The following is an 18,432-nucleotide window of genomic DNA, read 5'->3' on the forward strand; positions in this document are numbered from 1 at the left end:
TATGGAGGGACACACCGGGTTTTGACAAGCACCATGGAGCCTGTTACCGGAATGCACAAGATAATAGTCGTAAATATAGGTTGGTTAAGTGGGCGAACATGTGCAAGCTCAAGCTCTTGGGGTTGCTGGATATTCTTAACACCTCCATTATGAATAAGTGTCTGATTATCAAATGGTGGTGGGAAATTCTCAGAGTGGATCGTGATTCTTTGTGACTCAAGATCCTTAAAGCTAAATACTTTCCTAACAGTAGCCCCCTGTTTGCGAGTATCGCGGGTGGTTCGCAATTCTGGCCCTATCTTGTCCTGGTGCGCAATGATTTTAGAGTTCATGTCAAGTTTGTGGTCGGATGTGGGACTCCTATTAGATTTTGGTTGGACTGGTAGTGTGGGGATGCACCTCTTGCCACCCAATTCCCTCTTCTTTTTTCGTACTGCCGTAATCCTAAGATTTCTATCTCAGATCTCTCTAGGAATAATTGGGACCTTTGTTTTGGTGCTCTCTTTCACCCGAAGTGTTGAATGGCTGACATCGACTTACTGCCATGTTCCTAGTGCTTTCGAAGGAACTGGACTAAGTTACTTGGCCCCGCTCGTGCTCGGGTCGCTTTTCGGTTAAATCTTTTTATTCTAGGCTGAGTTTTGGTGCTCCTACTTCCAAATTTAATCCTATTTGGAAGACAAAAATCCCCCCTAAGATCAAAATCTTCATGTGGCAGGCGATTAGGGGCCATTTGCCCATGGCTGGCCAGATTTGTAAGAGGAATGGGTCGGTTTTCTGCAGATGTTGTCTGTGTCTGGAACTAGAAAATTTGGAGCAAATTTTCTTTAAATGCGTCCTCGGTAAGCTGGCTGAAGTTGCATTTGCTCTTGGTTGAGGGTCTCTTGGGATCCTAATTATTTTAATGTGTTGCGGGCCCTGGTCCCATACCTTCGGGGCCAGACAAAGAGGGTTTTCTGGATTGATTTTTCCCTAACAAGCCGGCTGACTGCCTGGTTTTAATGTCCATCTTCTTGCAGAAGCGGAGATTATTGATTAGGGCTAATGACAGAGACGCGATGGATGTGCTCATTTCCAAGGTCTGATCCTCACGTTCCTCTATCTCACAGCAAAACTTTGCCGACCCGACATAACATCGACGTTGCTTCTTCTATTTTGTTGCACTAGGTTGTGGCATGCGTGTCGCTGGTCTCTGAACTATTTGGTGGCCCGCGTGCCCTTTATCTGGTCTTGTAATTAGTTTGGTCATGGGCCTGCTGATGCTGTTTATGGTTTGGTCCTCGAAACTTTGTTTCATAGTGCTTGGTGGATTTATTTATAAAGTCCGGTACATGTCTTTTCTTTAAATAATTAGTTTGACATTGATACATTCTAATTTCATTTTTCATGGTTACTATTTCGCAATTCACAACTGACATTTTACATTTCATTGCCCTATTTACAAAAAGTCACATCTATTTCTACTAGATATTTTTGACATAACATATTTCACTCTTAAAAAAATCAGTTTCACATCCATACACTATAATTTCACTTTTCATGGTTACTATTTAACAATCAGAGCCCTATTTCATAAAAATCATATCTATTTCAATTGGACATTTCACAATAACATTTTCTTTCTTTTGAAATAAAGTTTTACACATTTTCACAAAGTTGACATTTCATTCCCATATTTGGGTTAAATAGGTTTCTATGAAACAGGTGGTTTAACATATTTCTATTGAAATAGTTCTTTACCAACAATTTCTAGTGAAATAGGTTTGTTTCACATATGGAATGCGAACCGTTAAAATTTCAAAGTGATTGAAACGCATCCAAGATTGGTCATGTCTAAAATGCCTTGACGCATGATGACCCACAAGTATAGGGCATCAATCGTAGTCCTTCAGATAAGTAAGAGTGTCGAACCCAACGAGGAGGAGAAGGCTCAGATAAACGATTTTCAGCAAGGTAACAACTGCAAGCACTGAAAGTGGCGGTAACAAGTGATGGTGTAGTGAGGTGAAACGTAGCAAGCGATAAGTAACAAGTAACAAGTAGTAGCAACGGTGCAGCAAGTGGCCCAATTCCTTTTGTAGCAAGGGACAAGCCTGAACCAAGTCTTATAAGAGGAAAAACGCTCCCGTGGACACACGGGAATTTCTGTCATGCTAGTTTCATCATGTTCATATGATTCGCGTTCGTTACTTTGATAGTTTGATATGTGGGTGGACCGGCGCTTGGTTACTGCCCTTACTTGGACAAGCATCCCACTTATGATTAACCCCTCTCGCAAGCATCCGCAACTATGAAAGAAGAATTAAGACAACGTCTAACCATAGCATTAAACTAGTGGATCCAAATCAGCCCCTTACGAAGTAACGCATAGAGTAGGGTTTCAGCTTCTGTCACTCTAGCAACCCATCATCTACTTACTACTCCCCAATGCCTTCCTCTAGGCCCAAATATGGTGAAGTTTTATGTAGTCGACGTTTACATAACACCACTAGAGGAAAGACAACATACAGCATATCAAAATACCGAACGAATACCAAATTCACATGACTATTATTAGCATGACTTATCCCATGTCCTCAGGAACAAAAGTAACTACTCACAAAGCATAATCATGATCATGATCAGAGGTGTAATGAATAGCATCAAGGATCTGAACATAAACTCTTCCACCAAGTAATCTAACTAGCATCAACTACAAAGAGTAATCAACACTACTAGCAACCTTACAAGTACCAATCGTAGTCGTGAGACGGAGATTGGTTACAAGAGATGAACTAGGGTTTGGAGAGGAGATGGTGCTGATGAGGATGTTGATGGAGATGCCTCCCCTGCGACGAGAGGAGTGTTGGTGATGACGATGGCGACAATTTCCCCCTCCGGGAGGGAAGTTTCCCCACCAGGATCGTCCTGCCGGAGCTCTAGATTGGATCTGCTCAAGTTCCGCCTCGTGGCAGCGGAGAATCCACGAAAAAGCTCCACCCTGATTTTTTTCGGACGAAACCCTTCATATAGCAAAAGAGGGGGGGCAATGGGCCACCAGGGTGCCCACAAGCCCTGTTGTCACGGCCAGGGGGGTAGGCCGCGGCAACCAGGCTTGTGGGCCCCTGGGTGCTCCCCTCTGACACTTCTTTCACCCAGTATTTTTTATATATTCCCAAAAAATCCACGTTGATTTTCAGGGCATTTGGAGTTGCGCAAAATAGAGGACTCAGACTTGCTCCTTTTCCAGTCTAGAATTCCAGCTGCCGGTAATCTCCCTCTTCAAATAAACCTTACAAAATAAGAAAGAAAAGGCATAAGTATGGTTCCACAAAGTATAATAACAGTCCTAAAAGCGATAAATATCAACATGAAAGCATGATGCAAAATGGACGTATCAACTCCCCCAAGCTTAGACCTCGCTTGTCCTCAAGCGAAAACCAAGACCCAAAACATGTCCACATGTTTAGGGGTGAAGGTGTTGATAAAACATAGTACGGACATGACGGCATCATGATCACACATAGAACAACAATACATCATAGAGATTCTTATGGGAAAGTAACAAATCCTTCACAAAGCAAAGTATGAAACAAAAACCTTACCGAGAAGTAGCCAACAACAGTCCGTAGTCATTGAAGCAATTGCAATTTATCATATTATCAGAAAGAGTGAAATAAGAGCTTGCAAAGCAAATCCACATACTCAATCATCTCTTTTGTTTTCCACAATTGTTACAACTCACGTGGTACTCATGGTAAAAAAGTTTCAGTTGGACAAAGAGAAAGATAGGGGCTTATAATTTTCCCTCCCAACCATTTACCTCAAGGGTAAAGTCAACAATAGTAAAGCATAAGTACTCAGCTCCAAGTTGATACATGAATATAGATCTTTCCCAAGCATATGACGTTCACCAAGAAAAAAGCTAAATAAGGAATTGGTGAAGATCACCATGACTCTTACAAGGGCAAAAAGTAAAGGTACAAGATAGGCCCTTCGTAGAGGGAAGCAGAGGTTGTCATGCGCTTTTGAGGTTTGGATGCGTGTCCTCTTAGTGCGGAGGAACGTCACTTTATATTGCCTCTTGTGATAAAGAACTTTATTATATAGTCTATCGCTTTTATGTCTTCCTCATCACAGGTTCGTATAAAGCTTATTTTCCACACACTAATAGATCATACATATTAGAGAGCAATTTTAATTTCTTGCACCGATGACAACTTACTTGAGGGATCTTATTCAATCCATAGGTAGGTATGGTGGACACTCATGGGAAAACTGGGTTGAAGGTTTATGGATGCACAAGTAGTATCTCTACTTGGTGCGGGAGTTTTGGCTAATATGAGGTGGAAGCAATCGTCACATGCTAAGGGATCTCTAATCATATAACATTGTATGGAAGCAAGCAAACATAATTCATTATGTTGTCTTCCTTGTCCAACATCTACTTCTAAGCATGTAATAGTTTGGTGAGTGCTCACAATTATAGAAAGTGTCTAAGATGATATATTTATATGTGAACCTCTCTTTCCTTATTACTTCTTATTAGTTGCAACAATGACTGAGGTCTATGTTGGTCTATTCTCAACAAGTTTCAATCATCAGACTTGTTATATGTGAAGCTATCACTTTCCATAAGATCATCTCATGATCTTTCATGCTATCGTTCTTTTCATACTTTTGATCACGGCACAAAGCAAAGCCCTTGACTAAGATACTCTTTATTATATAGCTCGCAAGCTCGAATACATCGGGGCAGACACAAGGCAAAAGACTCAAACTAAACACTAAAGACTTATTCCACTAAGAGAAGAAATAAAAGTGAAAAGGAAAGAACTAAAACAAAGGTAAAAGCAAAAGATATAAAGGTGATACGATACGAGGGCAACTCCCCCAAGCTTGGCATAAGCCAAGGGAGTTGCCCATACCAATGCTTACTTGTCTTCCTTTGGTGGTGATGGTGGTGGAGTTGCAACACGAGTTTGATCCTCCGTCTTTGATTCCGAGAGAGCTATCAATCTTTGATTTATACCATTGAGATCTGCGACATGGTTTTCCAGCAAAACAACTTCACGAGAAAGGGAAATATTGCGAGCACGAGTTGTTTCACAAAACCTCAAGAGTTCAATCAAGGATGGAGACAACACGTGGAGGAAGGGTTGGAGAAAATCTACTCCTTCAACGTCTTCAACATTGAACCTAGGTTGAACTTCCTTCCTAGCTTGGGTTTTCTCCTTAGCTTTGTCCCTGGCTTATGTGACTTCTACCCTTTTCATATCAACATCTAATTCTTCATGAACTTGAGGAAGATTATTCTCCCCCAATAGATTCTTGAGACATCTTTCCTCTAAATCTGCGGAAGACAACAGGCTCGAAACAAAAACAGAGGAAAACTGCTCGATACGGAGATCAAAACCCTCGGGCGTAAATATAATGATTTTTTGTGGACCAGAAGGAGTGCTCCGCAAGAAAACGGAGTCCGGGAGGCACACGAGGTGCCCACAAGCCCTGTTGTCGCGGACAGGGGGGAGGCCGCGGCAACCAAGCTTGTGGCCGCCTCGTGCACTCTCCGGACTTCTTTTTATTTTTCTAATTTTCCAAAAATTCCAAAACGGAGAAAATTTCCTATTGGAAAAGTTTCGGAGTCCAATTACTTACCGAAACAGATACCTCTTCGCTTTTAGGGTCTGAAATAGGCTGATAAACATCCCTTATGTACTCCACTGGAGTTATGATATTGATGATATTGGTCTCAACATTTATGGGAGTACCAGAGATGTAATGCTTGATTCTTTGCCCATTTACCACTCTAGGAAAATTACCTTCCGTGTTATTGATTTTGATGGCACCGGAACGATATACTTCCTCGACAACATAGGGACCTTCCCATTTAGAGAGAAGCTTGCCTCCGAAGAATCTTAAATGAGAATTGTATAGCAGGACATAATCACCTACATTGAACTCTCGTTTTTGTATTCTTTTATCGTGCCATCTCTTAACCTTTTCCTTGAAAAACTTGGCATTCTCATATGTCTGGCCCCTCCATTCATCTAATGAGGTGATATCAAACAACCGCTTCTCACCAGCAAGTTTGAAATCGAAGTTGAGCTCTTTGATTGCCCAATAAGCTTTGTGTTCCAGCTCAAGGGGTAAATGACAGGCCTTACTGTAAACCATTTTATACGGCGACATGCCCATGGGATTCTTATAAGCAGTCATATAAGCCCATGGTGCATCATCAAGTTTGCTAGACCAATTCTTTCGAGATCTATTGACGGTCTTTTGTAAGATCAATTTGATCTCCCTATTACTCAACTCCACTTGACCACTAGACTGAGGTTGATAAGGAGATGCAACTCTATGGTTGACATCATACTTAGCGAGCATCTTGCGGAAAACACCATGGATGAAGTGTGAACCGCCATCCGTCATCAGATATCTAGGGACTCCAAATCTTGGGAAAATGACTTCTTTAAGCATCTTAATAGAGGTGTGGTGATCAGCATTTTTAGTGGGGATAGCCTCTACCCACTTAGTGACATAATCCACAGCAACTAAGATGTGAGTATACCCATTGGAACTCGGGAAAGGTCCCATATAATCAAAGCCCCACACATCAAATGGTTCAATGACAAGTGAATAGTTCATAGGCATTTCCTGATGCTTACTGATATTCCCTGTTCTTTGGCATTCGTCACAAGACAAGACAAACTTACGGGCATCCTTGAAGAGAGTGTGCCAATAGAAACCTGATTGCAATACCTTATGAGCAGTTCTATCTCCAGCATGGTGTCCTCCGTAGGCTTCGGAATGACACTTCTGCAGGATCTGTCCCTGTTCATGTTCAGGCACACAACGTCTAATAACACCATCTACTCCTTCCTTATAAAGGTGAGGATCATCCCAAAAGTAGTGTCTCAAATCGAAGAAGAATTTCTTCTTTTGCTGGTAGGTGAAACTGGGTGGTATGTATTTGGCTACGATATAGCTTGTGTAATCAGCATACCACGGTGCACTATGTGAAGTGCAGATGACATTCAATTGCTCATCAGGAAAGCTGTCATCAATAGGTCGTGGGTCATCAAGGACATTCTCTAGCCTAGACAAGTTATTTGCTACAGGGTTATCAGCACCCTTTCGGTCAACAACGTGCAAATCAAATTCCTGTAGCAGGAGAACCCATCTGATTAGCCTAGGCTTAGCGTCCTTCTTCTCCATAAGGTACCTAATAGCAGCATGATCAGAGTGAATAGTAACTTTGGAGTCAACTATATAAGATCTGAACTTTTCACATGCAAACATGACTGCTAAAAACTCCTTCTCCGTAGTGGCATAGTTTCTTTGGGCACTGTCTAGAGTTTTACTAGCGTAGTGAATGACATTCAACTTCTTGTCAACTCTTTGTCCTAGAACAGCACCAACAGCATAATCACTAGCGTCGCGCATGATTTCAACGGGCAAGTTCCAATCAGGTGGTTGAACAATAGGTGCGGTTATTAAGGCCTTCTTAAGTATTTCAAAAGCTTCCTCACAATCCTCATCAAAAACAAAAGGAACATCCTTCTGCAAGAGGTTGGTAAGAGGCCTAGAAATCTTAGAGAAGTCTTTAATGAACCTTCTATAGAAACCAGCATGACCTAGGAAACTTCGTATACCTCTAATACCTGTGGGGCAAGGCATTTTCTCAATTGCATCTACCTTAGCCTTATCAACTTCAATGCCTCTCTCAGAGATTTTGTGTCCTAACACGATGTCTTCATTAACCATGAAGTGGCACTTCTCCCAGTTCAAGACGAGGTTGGTATCTTTGCATCTCTGTAAGACTCAATCAAGGTTGATGAGGCAATCGTCAAAGGAAGAACCGTAAATGGAGAAATCATCCATGAAAATCTCAACAATCTTTGAAAGGTGGCAGGTGCATTGCACAAGCCAAAAGGCATACGTCTATAAGCAAAGGTACCGAAGGGGCAGGTGAAAGTGGTTTTCTCCTGATCAAATTGTGCAACAGGTATTTGCGAGAAACCTGAATAACCATCTAGAAAGCAGAAGTGTGTGGGTTTAGATAGCCTTTCTAGCATCTGGTCGATAAACGGCAAAGGATAATAGTCTTTCCTGGTTGCCTTGTTCAGTTTCCGGAAGTCTATCACCATCCTATACCCAGTAATAATCCTATGTGGGATTAGTTCATTCTTATCATTAGGAACGATGGTGATACCTCCCTTCTTAGGTACGCAATGTACTGGACTTACCCAATCACTATGAGCAACATGATAAATGATTCCTGCTTCCAGAAGCTTTAATATTTCTTTTCTCACGACCTCTTTCATCCTCGGATTTAATCTCCATTGATGATCAGCAACTAGCTTAGAATCAGGATCGGTTTTAATCTTGTGCTGACATAGAGTGGGGCTAATACCCTTAAGATCATCAAGAGTATATCCAATAGCACCACGGTGCTTCCTCAAAGTTTTTAATAACTTCTTCTCTTCGTGATTCGAGAGGTGAGCACTATTAATATCAGGATATATCTCCTTCTCATCAAGATAGGCATACTTAAGAGTATCTGGTAACTGTTTTAGCTCGAACACAGGATCACCCTTTGGTGGGGGAGGATCCCCAAGCAGTTCAACACGTAGATTATTCTTGAGAATAGGATATTGTTCTAAAACAATTTTATCTATCTCATCTCTTTCATCCATATGCATATCATTTTCATGCTCAAGTAGATATTGCTCTAAAGGATCCATAGGAGGTACGGCAATAGAGGCAAGAGCAATGATTTCATCCCTACCAAACGACTCTTTTTCATGGGGTTGTCTTCCAAACTTGGAGAAGTTAAATTAATGAGACACACCCTCGAAACTAACAGTGACAGTCTGTTTAATGCAATCAATGTGAGCATTGACAGTGTTGAGAAAGGGTCTACCAAATATGATGGGACAAAAGTTATCTTGTGCAGTAGCAAGGACGAGGAAATCGGTAGGATACTTCGTCTTACCACACAGAACTTCTACGTCTCTCACAATTCCCAAAGGGTAGATAGTGTCTCTATTAAAAAGCATAATAGTGACATCAATGGGTTCTAACTCAGCAGGTGCAATCTCATCTTTGATTTCATCATATAGGGACCGGGGTATTGCACTAACACTAGCACCCATATCACATAAACCATGATAACAATGATCTCCTATCTTGACAGAAACAACGGGCAGGCCAACTACGGGTCCGTATTTGTCTTCCGCGTGAGGTTTAGCAATTCTAGCGGAGATCTCACAGAATTTGATAACATGCCCATCTATGTCTTCGGCTAAGAGATCTTTGATAATAGCAACACTAGGTTCAACTCTAATCTCCTCAGGGGGTGCAAGTGGTCTAATGTATCCCCTACGTATCACAGTTGGAGCTTTAGAATAATCCTTTTTCCTAGCACGGTAAGGTGGTTTCTCAGTGTAGGCGCAAGGAACAATAGGATCACTAAAAGCAATGACTTTCTCCTCAACTAGATTGGATTTAACTATGTTGACTTCTACAGGCAGATGATACTTAAACCACTTCTCTTTGGGAAGATCAACATGAGAAGCAAAAGATTCACATAGAGAAGCTACTATCTCAGAGTCAAGTCCATACTTAGCGCTAAAATCTCTAGAAGTGTTTGTTTCAACAAAAGATTTAACGCAATCAAACTGGAAATTCATACCTGACTCCTTACCTTCTTCAAGCTCCCAATCTTCAGAGTTACGGTTGATTCTTTCCAATAAATTCCACTTGTGGTCAATATCCTTCTTCATAAAAGAATCGGTACAAGAAGTGTCAAGCATGGTACGATCATCATGAGAAAGCCGAGCATAAAAGTTTTGAGTGATAATTTCTCTCGAGAGCTCATGATTGGGGCATGAATATAGCATTGATTTAAGCCTCCCCCAAGATTGAGCTATGCTTTCCCAGTCACGAGGCCAAAAGTTATAAATATAATTCCGATCACGATGTACTAAATGCATAGGATAATACATTTGATGAAATTCCAATTTCAACCGATTGTAGTCCCATGATCCAGTATCATCATATAGCCTATACCATGTCAACACCTTATCCTTCAAAGATAAAGGAAAGACTTTCTTCTTTACCTCATCCTTGGGCAAACCTGCAAGCTTAAATAAACCACAAACTTCATCTACATAGATTAGATACAAGTCTGGATGTGAAGATCCATCTCCTGTAAAAGGATTAGCCAGCAGTTTCTCAAGCATACCCGAAGGAATTTCATAAAAGATATTTTCAGTAGGTACCTCAGGTTGAGGAACAACTCCTCGTGCTTCCATTCGTGGTGAAGATACCCCGAACAAACTCCTCAAAGGAATAGTTTCCATAGTGACAAGTGACAATAAATTTCAGCACGGTATATAAATGTTCCCTTACCAAATTCCACTTACCAAAGAAACTTCCCTCCCTGGCAACGGCGCCAGAAAAGAGTCTTGATGACCCACAAGTATAGGGTATCAACCGTAGTCCTTTCCATAAGTAAGAGTGTCGAACCCAACGAGGAGGAGAAGGCTTGGATAAACGGTTTTCAGCAAGGTAACAACTGCAAGCACTGAAAGTAGCGGTAACAAGTGATGGTGTAGTGAGGTGAAACGTCGCAAGCGAAAAGTAACAAGTAAAAAGTAGTAGCAACGGTGCAGCAAGTGGCCCAATCCCTTTTGTAGCAAGGGACCAGCCTGAACAAAGTCTTATAAGAGGAAAAACGCTCCCGAGGACACACGGGAATTTCTATCATGCTAGTTTCATCATGTTCATATGATTCGCGTTCGTTACTTTGATAGTTTGATATGTGGGTGGACCGGCACTTGGGTACTGCCCTTACTTGGACAAGCATCCCACTTATGATTAACCCCTCCCTCAAGCATCCGCAACTACGAAAGAAGAATTAAGACAACGTATAACCATCTCATTAAACTAGTGGATCCAATCAGCCCCTTACGAAGCAACGCATAGACTGGGGTTTAAGCTTCTGTCACTCTAGCAATCCATCATCTACTTACTACTCCCCAATGCCTTCCTCTAGGCCCAAATATGGTGAAGTGTTATGTAGTTGACGTTCACATAACACCACTAGAGGAAAAAAAACATACAACATATCAAAATACCGAATAAATACCAAATTCACATGACTATTATTAGCATGACTTATCCCATGTCCTCAGGAACAAAAGTAACTACTCACAAAGCATAATCGTAATCATGATCAGAGGTGTAATAAATAGCATCAAGGATCTGAACATAAACTCTTCCACCAAGTAATCCAACAAGCATCAACTACAAAGAGTAATCAACACTACTAGCAACCTTACAAGTACTAATCGGAGTCGCGAGACGGAGATTGGTTACAAGAGATGAACTAGGGTTTGGAGAGGAGATGGTGTTGATGAAGATGTTGATGGAGATGCCTCCCCTCCGACGAGAGGAGTGTTGGTGATGACGATGGCGACGATTTCCCCCTCCGGAAGGGAAGCTTCCCCGGCAAGATCGTCCTGCCGGAGCTCTAGATTGGATCTGCTCAAGTCCCCCTCGTGGTTGCGGAGAATCCACGAAAAAGCTCCACCCTGATTTTTTTTCCGGACGAAACCCTTCATATAGCAAAAGAGGGGGACAGTGGGCCACCAGGGTGCCCACAAGCCCTGTTGCCGCGGCTAGGGGGTAGGCCGCGGCAAACAGGCTTGTGGGCCCCTGCTTGCTTCCGTGCGACACTTCTTTCGCCCAGTATTTTTTATATATTCCCAAAGAAATCCACGTTGATTTTCAGGGCATTTGGAGTTGCGCAGAATAGAGGACTCTGACTTGCTCCTTTTCCAGTCCAGAATTCCACCTGCCGGTAATCTCCCTCTTCAAATAAACCTTGCAAAATAAGAGAGAAAAGGCAATAGTATGGTCCACAAAGTATAATAACAGTCCATAAAGCGATAAATATCAACATGAAAGCATGATGCAAAATGGACGTATCAACGCACTAGTAGAAAAAAGGGTCTTTCGGCCGAGGGACGAAAGACCATTAGTCCCGGTTCAAATCAAAACCGGGACCAATGTCAGGCATTGGTCCCGGTTCAGTTTGTCAGGGCATTGGTCCTGGTTCGGTTCACCTCATTACTCCAGTTTTGGGGAAAACCCCGGGACTAAACATCCAACGACTCCCACGTGGCGTGCCACGGAGCATTAGTCCCGGTTTGTGGCACGAACCGGGACTAAACGATAGGCTATTAGTCTTGGTTTTAGAAAAAAACCGGGACTGAAGTTCTGCCTATATATACCATCGCCCCTGCCCACACTCTCCTCTGTTTTTTGGCTGAAGTGTGCCCATGCTATGCCACCCTTGCCACTCTAGTTCATGCACTTGACGTGATCGATGAAATGCCCAAGCCACACTAATTAAGCTTTCTCCTCTCCAAACTCGACCTCCAAACTCCATTTTCCTCAATATTTGTCTAGGTTTGGCCGTGCACCAACTCCACAAGTGTTTTAAAAGGTTAGCTACTTCATCCTTTCATATGTCACTGCTAGTTTAGCTCATTTGAAATGCTCAAATTAACTTCTTAGAGTCTGCACATGTGTAGGGTGTCGTCCCGTGCCCGTCCTCACCGTTGTCGATCGCCCCGCGCCGATCTCTCGTCGCGAGCACCACCGTGGTGAGCCTCTTGTTCTTGTCTTCTTTTTAAAAGAAACAAATTCTTACTTGTATGATTTAGATACATACTTGTATAAATTACTTACTTTCATTATTTTTTGTTATTATATAGTACGATGGTTTTGGTATCCGCCTCCTTCGGCCCTCGTCCTGTCTATGATTCGGATGTGGTATATATTATCTTTTATAACTATTTGTTTCATTTATTGTTTATGACAATTATGACGACCAACGTGGCATATATTTTTTAATCTAGGAGGTATGTGAACCAGAAATTCCAACCCACATAGAAATTCTTCTCGAGAAGTTAAATTTGGTTGAAAAATAAAACAAATACTTGAAGGAAAAATTGAAAATAGTTGAGGACAAGAATATGGAACTGGAGTTGCATGTCGCCGATGTCATCGATGATTCCAAGATGAAGATCGATGCGATGTTGTTGAAGATGGATGCACGGCGCTTGAAGATGGATGCAATGCGCTCAAAGATGGATGAAATACTCTTGAATATTAGGAATATTAGAAAATATGCCATTGATAAAGAGGCTTGGTATCATTATGATGTTGGGTCAATTGTTACCTTAGTTGCGATTTTCATCGCATTTGTTGTTGCACTTAAATGTTTTACATAGTTGTATGTTGTTTTATGAGAGAACTTTATGTATTTATTTTTGCAATAATAACGTTTGATCACTACTGAGCTTTGGTTTAAATGTGATGATGAACTTGTATTAATTTGGTCATTTCTTTATTCATGATGTTCTGCAATGGTCTTTTGATATACTTAATTTCATAATAGAGATGAACCGCTAATGGATGTACGGTGACCGGCGCACTTAGGAGTACATTACGAACCGGGATTAATTAATGCCCGAGCCACAATAAAGCTCACACGAAATGGTATCCTCGATCGAGGTTAGAAAACTTCTTCATGTGTAATTGATACAAAAATATTGCATGTGTCAATGTACGGTGGTCATTTCACTATTCATGTATGATGCGATATCGATGCACGGAAGCGATGGATGCACGGCGAACGACGCGGTTCCGGATTTATTGCAGGCATGCATAAATTTATCAATGTGGCTGAGGAAAACAAAGTGGATAATTTTATGCCTTGCTCATGTGTTGGTTGTCTAAACGGGAAGGAGTACTCTAGCTCAAAAGTCATTCATCTCCACTTGCTTCAGGGAGGTTTCATGCCCACATATTATTGTTGGACCATGCATGGAGAAAGAGGGGTTACGATGGAAGACAATGAAGAAGAAGATGATGATGACAACTATCATATGTTCACTGAAGAACACGGTGATACTACAATGGAAGACAATGAAGAAGAAGGAGGTGAAGAACAACCGGCATAAGATGTAGCGACCCGACTCAAAACGAGTCAAGCTTCTGTGGATCTATGCCATCCCTGGATCAGTATGCTGGCACACACAGTACATCAATGTATATATCAAAGTGCAATCACATGTAATAACGTAAAACTGATATATACCTTAAAATCTTAGCAGAAATAGTCAAGGGAGTGGAGTCCCAATAAACACCAACGGCAAGTTGAGTGCAGACCGTAACCCTGAATCGTACTCTTACTCCTCGAAGAAAGTATCTGCAACATAAGACGTTGCAACCGTGTAGGTCAGCATATTGAATATGCCAGAAAGTCACAAAAGAGAGAGGTAAAAATATCATCTATACTATATGCATATATGGCAGGTGAGGCTATAAGTTTTTTTAGCCGAAAGCCAGGTTTTCTCCTACATCAAGAGAGGGGCTAAAAGCAAAATATTACTACATTGTTGATTGTTAATGAGATGGTTCCACCAACCAGTTCTCATACCCAATTTATCAATATTACCCACATCAATAATAAATGGTGTTGAGAATTCCTGATAGTTTCAGTTCCTTTGGCTCAAGTTGTCCATGACCGTGGACACGGCTAATCGATTAGGTTTGAGTACTCTGCAGAGTTTTGCACAAATTCCCCACAAGATTTGATCGCCTCCGTGTATGTCCTCGCACTTCAGGGTGTTTGAAGACCAGATGATCAAAACATGGTCTTTCAACGGGTTCCTCTAATCCTTTGTCGGTGCCCATCCAATCATACCGTTCTTCTACATCTCATAGCACCGCCCTGTCCAGAGTCACCACGTTGTCCAACCAAGCTAGAGCCCATAATGACTTGTGGCTGTGCAGGTAAGCCTTGGGTCTTGAAATTATCCGTCCGTCTCTTTGAGCCTGGGTGAAGCTTTCCGCAAGATGTCAGGGCGCTTCCCCATGCATCCCGGGTCGTCCACTGGTTTCTGCAGGGAGCCCATCTAAACAGTCCTTCACCCAGAGGTATATTTCGTTCTGAGGTCTTGCAAGTCTTGGAGTTCTTCAGGTCTTGATTATTAAGTTCTCACAACACTCATGGTAAACACTCAACCAAAACCCCGCCTACTAGGAGCATAGCATAATAATGTCCCGGCCAAAGTAACAAGGGGGTGGGTGCCTACCACATGATACTACATCAAGATCAAAAATTTCCAAGTACCTACTCTGCATGCAATTGGGTGAAGAAAGGTAGAACTACGATGCATATAAAACATAGGTAATAATATGATCAATGCGACTTGCCTTGCTGATAGTTGTCGTGCTCAAGCGCTTCTAGGTAGCAAGCTTCGCACTCCGGGTGATCTATCGATACAAACAAAATAAACACAATAAGCACTACAATCACTAACAATCAAAATAAAATAACTAACACATAAACACTATAGCACAAAGTGATGCAATTCACTTTACATAACCAAAACAGAATCTGTTTTGGTAAAAACCCCAAGTAAAATATTTAAAAAATTGAAACTTAAACTAGTGAAAGATATGATCAATAGGAAAGAGTAGCAAAAACGATTAATTCAAAAGCTATTTTTAAACTCCCGGTATAAGCAAAACAATATTTAAATCAAATTTGTTCTAATTTAAATTTTGAAATTTCAAACATAGGCCTATAATATGTTTTCTGAAACTACAAGCAAATTTTGATCTAACGCAAAAATAATCATCTTCATTGGACTTCTAGATTAAAATACATAAGGAAAACAAAATTAGAACTGGTTCTGTTTTGGAAAACAGAAACTGGAAAAAAAAAAAGAAAAACCTAAATAGTGAACATGGCCACGTGGAGGCTCCTGGCTGGTAGGGGGTATGCGCTACGGTGCCAAACGAGTGAACACTCGCAAAATAAACAAACCGCTTTGGGCTAACTAACTAAATAAAAAAGATCGCCGGTTCTTTTAAAAGAACCGAAGAGGTATGTGAGTTCTAATGCTACGCGTACAATTTAGATCCGACGGCTACGGGAGGGTAGGAGAGATGCTCATAGGGGCTGCCGAGGGCTGGTTCTTCTCCGGCGAGGCAGGGAGGTGGTGGTGCTCGGGGAGGGGTCTCCGGCTGTCTCCGGCGGTGTCCGAGGGGTCCAGGGGGTGGAGGAGGTGCTCCGGCGACGTCTGGTGGTGTCGGCGAGGCGAGGGAGTGTCGGGGTCAGGTGCTCGAGCTCCTGGAGAGAGCTCCTGGCACGGGCTCGACGGGGTGGGGGGCTGCAGGGGGCGACGGGGTTGGGGTGGGGCGTCGTGGGGGTGAGGGGGTGTGGGGTGTGCGGCAGGGGGGTGGACTGCACGGGGTGTGGGGGTGTTGGAGGAGTTCCCTAGCGAGTTGAAGCTCCCTGTAATGGCCGGCTCCGGCGAGTTCCGCGGAGAGGCATGGAGGCAGCAGTTCGAGGTGGTGATGGGGAAAATGGAACGAGGAGAAGAGTGTCTTTAAATAGAGGGGCTCGGGAGGCGCCGGGAAGGAATGGGAGAGGGAGATCGGGAAGGTGGAGATTTCCTGTCTCCATGGCTAAGGAAGGTTCTGTGAGGAGGGTGAGCGTGAGGAAGGAGAAGATGTCGGTTGGGCCTAAGTTGGAAAGGCTTTAATGGGCCAGAGCAATGTTTCTTAATAAACAAGATTTCTTTTCTATTTTCAAAAACCGTAAAGTAAACGATAAAAGGGAAACCAAATAAATTTGGAATATAGAGTTTCTATATACTAAAATTATCAGAAAAATAAAATCTAAATGATGGACATTTTTCCACATCCAAAATAAAAACTTTAAAAAAATGTTTTTCAGAAAAATCCCCTAAATTCTTTATTTCTTTTTGCAAATATTTTCTCAATTGAATTTTGGGTTTCATGGCTCAAATATTTCAAAGAATATCCCCGGGTTTTGGAGGGTCATGTTCCTCCTCTCTTTTTCTTTTGCTTGATAGAGTATTGTTCCCCAACATTCCTCGAGTGAAGAAAAATAGAATTGCAAATGAAAATCGAAAGAAATTCAACTGTCACCTTGATTCAAATTCTTTATAGTTGAAGAAGTCATGCTATCTCCTCTCGCTGATTTTAAAAAGATGAATTTGAATTCGCAAGAAACGGGAAAAGTCATTTTGTTCCCTCTCATTCAAAAGTTTTTTCAAAAGTTCCAAACTTCATTCAAGTTTCAATCACTCAAACAAACAAATGATCAATCTAATAATTATATTTACATTCCAAAATTTTGGGATGTTACAAACCTACCACACTTAAAATGAATCTCGTCCTCGAGATTCGAAGAGGCTAGAAAGAAAGGCTAGGGTTTGGGGGTCTTCTAACAAATCCAACCTTTGGCAAGGTGGGATGCTACCACACTTAAAATGGGGATTAGTGGTCTCTCAAAAAAATAACAATCCTCTGGGGTTTTGGCATCTGACTCCTCACATTCTTTATTCTAACTCCTTTGGTGATGCATCTTCCATTGCATTCATAACATTTCCATCAAAATCGAGGGTTCTTCTGTTGATATAAGCTTCTCTCGTCACTGAATCTTCTTAACTGAAGGTCTCATGATCATTCTAAATAACCTATCGATGATTCTCATGGTGGTCTACCATTTGTGGTTATCCTGCAGAGAGAGAGGTCTTGTCTTCATCCTCACCGTAAAAATTTCCTACGTGGGACAACAAGTGCCATGTACATGGGCTTTCATTATACCATTCTAAGGCTTAAACAAAAGCTTCAAAGAGCATCGTCTCTCACTATGGGTAAGTCTCTCAGATTTACCATTCCGAATAGCAAGAGAATGATAATAGTAAGTCGTCATGGTGGCCAAGCCATGTCGCACTGAAATCATTACCTTGTATAAGGCTTAGTGAATCTCATATTCTAACACTTGGGCATCCTCACAAGCATTGCAGAATTTCTCTTCTCCACGAACGAAGTTCGAATAATCCATTGGTTCTGCAAGCTGAACAAAACATCTATCGTATCTTCACAACTCTCGGTGTTACGCATGCTCCTAAGAAAACGCTTGTTGATCCATCATAGTTTCTTCCAATTTTCTTTCTTCATAAAGGTAGTGCTTGATCCTTATTAGTCCCGGGGTCTCTGTGTTGCAGGCCCACTTTAAATCATACTTGGAATTACACCGCCTTTAAATCCTATAGTGTTGCATTCCATCATACTCTTGGGGTAACCATCATATAATAAAAATCCTCCGACTTGTTTTTGGTACACACTCCACTCTGTGGGATACTATTATTTTTCCATGGGTGTGTTTACCATAAAAAGGTATTGCTTCATCCATAAATCATATTCATTTCATATTCAATCCTTTATTGCATTCTTTAAATTCTTCTCAGAAACTCTAATTCAAAAGTACTTTATTACAAATGCTGCCATCCACATTGTTCGGTATGGTCAAGCATTTCTGCCAACTTTATT

The sequence above is a fragment of the Hordeum vulgare genome, chromosome 7H, assembly GCF_904849725.1.
Source record: "Hordeum vulgare subsp. vulgare chromosome 7H, MorexV3_pseudomolecules_assembly, whole genome shotgun sequence".
NCBI classification, from domain to species: Eukaryota; Viridiplantae; Streptophyta; class Magnoliopsida; order Poales; family Poaceae; genus Hordeum; species Hordeum vulgare.